Source organism: Hyaena hyaena, unplaced genomic scaffold (genome assembly GCF_003009895.1).
Source record: "Hyaena hyaena isolate Hyena2069 unplaced genomic scaffold, ASM300989v1 scaffold_86, whole genome shotgun sequence".
NCBI lineage: Eukaryota > Metazoa > Chordata > Mammalia > Carnivora > Hyaenidae > Hyaena > Hyaena hyaena.
Window position 1 is genome coordinate 2073259 of NW_024080721.1, and position 4802 is coordinate 2078060.

The 4802-nt window shown below is 48.9% G+C and overlaps 1 long non-coding RNA gene across 1 annotated transcript; it reads left to right on the plus strand.

Moving 5' to 3' along the window:
- The first annotated feature begins 2104 nt into the window (after nt 1–2104).
- Nucleotides 2105–3392, plus strand: LOC120233328. Its single transcript, XR_005528792.1, has 3 exons — nt 2105–2187; nt 2928–3074; nt 3300–3392. It is a non-coding gene; the product is annotated as an uncharacterized LOC120233328 (long non-coding RNA).
- The last annotated feature ends 1410 nt before the right edge of the window (nt 3393–4802 follow it).

Consider the following 4802-nt stretch of genomic DNA (forward strand, 5'->3'; position numbering starts at 1 on the left):
AACTGACTTGCATTGTAGCTGAGTTTGGAGGCTTGTTTTTGGTGGTCAGATACATATAACACAAAATTTACTGGGGTGTCTGGCTGGCTCAGTCGGTAGAACATGTGATTCTGTTTTCTTTTTTAATGTTTATTTATTTATTGGGAGAGAAAGAGAGAGAGACAGAGATTGTGGAGGAGGGGCAGAGAGAGGAGAGAGAATCCCAAGCAGGCTCCACACTGCCAGTGCAGATCTCATGAACATGAGATCATGACCTGAGTCAAAGTCAGACACTTAACCTACTGAGCCCCAGGTGCCCCAAGAGAGAGACAATCTTAAGCAGTCTCCACGTTCAGTAAGGAGCCCAATGCAGGGTTCAATGCCATGACCTTGGGATCATGACTAGAGCAGAAATCAAGAGCTGGATGCTCAACCGACTGAGCCACCCAGGCACCCCAACTGATTTATTTTGATTTATTGATTTATTGATTTTTATGTTTTTTAATGTTTATTTTTGAGAGAGAGATGACAGCACGAGCAGGGATGGGGCAGAGGGGGGGAGACACAGAATCCGAAGCAGGCCCCAGACTCTGAGCTGTCAACACAGAGCCTGACTCGGGGCTTGAGCCCACAAACCACGAGATCATGACCTGAGCCGAAGTCCGATGCTTAACTGGTTGAGCCACCCAGATGCCAAGATTTTATTTTTAAGTAATCTCTACACCCAACATGGGTCTTGAACTTACAACTCCAAGGTCAAGAGTCCTGTGCTCTATGACTGAGCCAGCCAGGCACCTCTAGGCTACTGATTCTTTTAAACATACCTGTATAGTATAACTATTTTTCTAAATTATAAAAGGATGACATGGTATTATAGGCAAGTTGAAAAGTTTAGATAATTAAAAAGGAGAATAATCACACTCCCTATTTCCACCACCTTGAGATAACTACGGTTAAAATATTTAGGTGTCTTTTTTACCCCCCAATCCTTTTTTTCTAGGAAAAGTTACCAGCCAACTTACCTCAACCAACATATACAATATATACAAGATATATATTTTATAAGATGTATTTTACTTACAAAATTGGGATCCCACTTTGCTTTCAGTTAAAAAATTTTTTAAATGTTTTATTTATTTCTGAGAGAGAGAGAGACAGCATGAGCAGGGGAGAGTCATAGAGAGAGGGAGATACAGAATCCGAAGTAGGCTCTGGGCTCCGAGCTGTCAGCACAGAGCCCAACACGGGGCTCGAACTCACAAACTGTGAGATCATGACCTGAGCTGCAGTCAGATGCTTAACCGACTGAACCACCCAGGCACCCCACTTTCAGTTTTAAATTTTGCCTTTGTTTACTTACTAAATTGATACTTTTAGCTATTTCCTATATCCTTACATATAATTCAACAGCTGCATGCATTTAAATATAAATTTAAAGTTAACATAACCTAAATGTAACTTTAAGGGGCGCCTGGGTGGCTCAGTCAGTTAAGTGTCCGACTTCAGTTCAAGTCCTGATCTTGTGCTTTGTGAGTTCGAGTCCCATATCCAGGTCTGTGCTATGTGTGCCGAGCCTGCTTCAGATCCTCTGTCCCTCTCTCTGCTCACCCCCGTCTCAAAAATAAACATTTAAAAGTAATAAAAAATAAGTAAAATGCAACTTTAAATTTACTAGCTGCGGGGCACCTGGGTGCCTCAGTGGGTTAAGCAGCCGACTTCTGCTCAGGTCATGATCTCATGGTTCGTGAGTTCAAGCCCCGTGTCGGCCTCTGTGCTGACAGCTCAGAGCCTGGAGCCTGCTTCAAATTCTGTGTCTCCCTCTCTCTCTGCCCCTCCCCAGCTTGTGCTCTGTCTCTCTCTTCCTCAAAATAAATAAACGTTAACAAAAATTTTTTTAAACTTACTAGCTACATTCCCATCATATAGACGGGAATAAATAAAGCATCGTGCTTTATTTAGCCAGATGTATCTCTTAGAATAATTTTACTCAGTTGTCACTAAGTGTAGCTGCAGTAATGTGTTCTAACATCTCAGTGGTGCATAACCATGCCTGTCACACATTTCCTTCACAGTTTGGTTGTGGCTTGGCTCCTTTTGGCTGTGGGTCGGCTGTGGCTGTGATTCTTCTTCCTTCTAGAATACAAGTGAAGGAACAACCCTCACCAGGGACATGCCAGTCTTTTGGCAGAGGACAGGAGCTGGTGACAGGTGAAAATGAGCGATGGCTCTTAAAGTCTCGGCCACAGGTCATGTCACATACACCCCATCAGGAGTTCAAGGCCAAAGTCAGTGGGGCTGAGCCACACAGGCACCCCTCATGTTTCTTTTTTTTTTTTTTAATGTTTTTTTATTTATTTCTAGAGAGAGAGAGAGAGAGACAGCGTGAGCAGGGGAGGGTCAGAGAGAGAGGGAGACACAGACTCTGAAACAGGCTCCAGGCTCTGAGCTGGCAGTCAGCACAGAGCCCGACGCGGGGCTCGAACCCACGAACCGCGAGATCATGACCTAAGCGAAAGTCGGACGCTTAACCGACTAAGCCACCCAGGCGCCCCACCCCTCATGTTTCTAAAAGTCAAATAATTCAGGGGGTGGGGCTGTGTGGCTCAGTGGGTAGAACATGGAACTCTTGATCTCAGGCCCCACGTGAGTTTCAGCCCCACATTGGGCATCGAGACTATTTAAAAATTTTTTTTTTTCTTAAAAGTCAAATAATTCATTAAGGCTTAGAAAAAACAAAACCTCCCAAACAGCAGCTTCCGCCAAATTTCCACCCTGCAACCAACTGAAAAAGGATTGATTTGTCCCCATACTCTGTGCCAAGAACTATACTAAATAATTTACCCGAGTTATTTCAGCTTAATCCTCACAACGACCACAGGAGATAAATATTACATTTATCTCGCTGATGGAGACAAATTTAGGCTGAAGGAGCAATTTCTTTGTCTTAGAGGCCGCTTGCCAGCAGGGGGCAGATCTGCGACTGGAACCCAGGTTAACAGACGCCAGAAACTGAGGGGCGGACCGTGTGCATCAGCGGCTCTCACAGTCCAGTCCTCACGGACAGCAGCCGCCTCGCCAGGGAACTTGTTAGAAACGTACGTTCTCAAGCCCGCCTCGGCTCTGCTGGCTCAGAAATTCTGGGGTCGCAGTCAGTAAAGAGGTGACTCTGACGGCCACCACAGACTGACACCTGGCTCCACTAGCCAGAGTAGTCCCCTCCTGGTGTCTGGCCGGTCACCTTGCCCTGCTGGGTTGGGGAACGCCCATGGAGATGTTCTCAGAGCGTCCCTCCCGGCTTCCCTTCCTGTCCCTGCCCACAGACTCCCGTGCCACCAGCCCGCAGGACAGTTTGGCTCAAGGGCCTGAGTCTCTTGGTCACAGCGAGTGGGGGCCCCTGGTCTGCAGCTGGGGAGCTGAACACGTGTTGGAGAATCTAGGGTCAGAAGGAGGAGGAGGAACGTGAGTCAGAGGAGGGAAGGCCCCAAGTCACAAGGGGGCTTCTGCACTGGAAGGGGGGATTCTGGGATCTGAAGATGTAGAGAAAGGGTTCCAGGTCATGGGGAGGTGGGAGCACCCAGGGTCGGATGGGATTCCCTCCCTCCCCCCAAAGACTGTCCCTCCAAGGGAAGTTTCTGGGCAAGTCTGTTGTGTCCTAAGGCGAGCACCTTGGAAATAACACTGGGCCCGGTGACCTCCCTGCACCTCGCAGCCTGAAGCCTGGTGTCGTCCCCTGCTCCTCTGTGCTCCCACATCTGTGGGCGCCTGGATGTCTGCTGAGGTCCCCTGTTGGGTGTGATCATGACCTGAGCTGAAGTCAGACTGAGCCACCCAGGCTGAGCCACCCAGGCGCCCCTCATGAGAGTCTATTAAAAACATTCCTTTGGAGCCAGACTTAATGAGCCCCTGGCCTTCCATGACGGTCCCCAGCAGCTGTTCCGCCCACGCCCACGTCCCCCACATCCACCTCCAGCCAGACTGCCCTGATCGCCCCGGGTCCAGGTGAGGGCGCTGCTCCTGTCTCGCCCCTTTGAGGGGGTGAGCGTGGCACCTGAGGCTTGGGGACAGGGATGCTTGCTCAGGCAGGGCTCTCCAGCCTTAACTCGGCCCAGAGTCGCCTGGCGTCTGGTCTGGAACCAGCAGGTGGGGTCTTTGTACTTTCCCTCTAGGAAATACATGGAAAAATATCAAGCCTGTGAGTGTCAGCAATACCCAAATCAAGTTCAGCATCTCCAGCATATGGAGCTCCATCTACCTGCTTAGTTTTGGCCCCCAGCCCCCACTCTGATGGGTTTCTCTCAGCCCTTCCTCTCCCACTCCGTGCACCCTGCTACAGCACCCCAGGCTGAGGGTCCTCGGGCAATAACCCACCCGTGGCTGCAGGCCTCCCTTTGCCGGGCTATCGAATCCTTGAGGGTGGCCTGCTTTGGGCTCAGGCTTCTGCGTGATGCTGCCCTAGGCCCATCATCCTGGGGGCACCAGGCCAATGACATTCCTCTCTCTCTTTCTCTCTCTTTTTTAAGTAGGCTTCACACCCAGAGGGTGGAGCCCAACACGGAGCTTGAACTCACAACCCTGGAATCAAGAGCTGAGATCAAGAATTGAATACTTAACAGGGGGGAGAGGGGGATGGGCATGGAGGAGGACACTTGTGGGGATGAGCACTGAGTGTTATGTGGAAACTAATTTGACAATAAACTATTTGTAAAAAAAATAATAATAATAAAGTGAGAAATTAAAAAAAAAAAAGAATTGAATACTTAAAAGAGTGAGCCACGCAGGCGCCCCCATGGCATTCCTCTCCTNAATAATAATAAAGTGAGAAA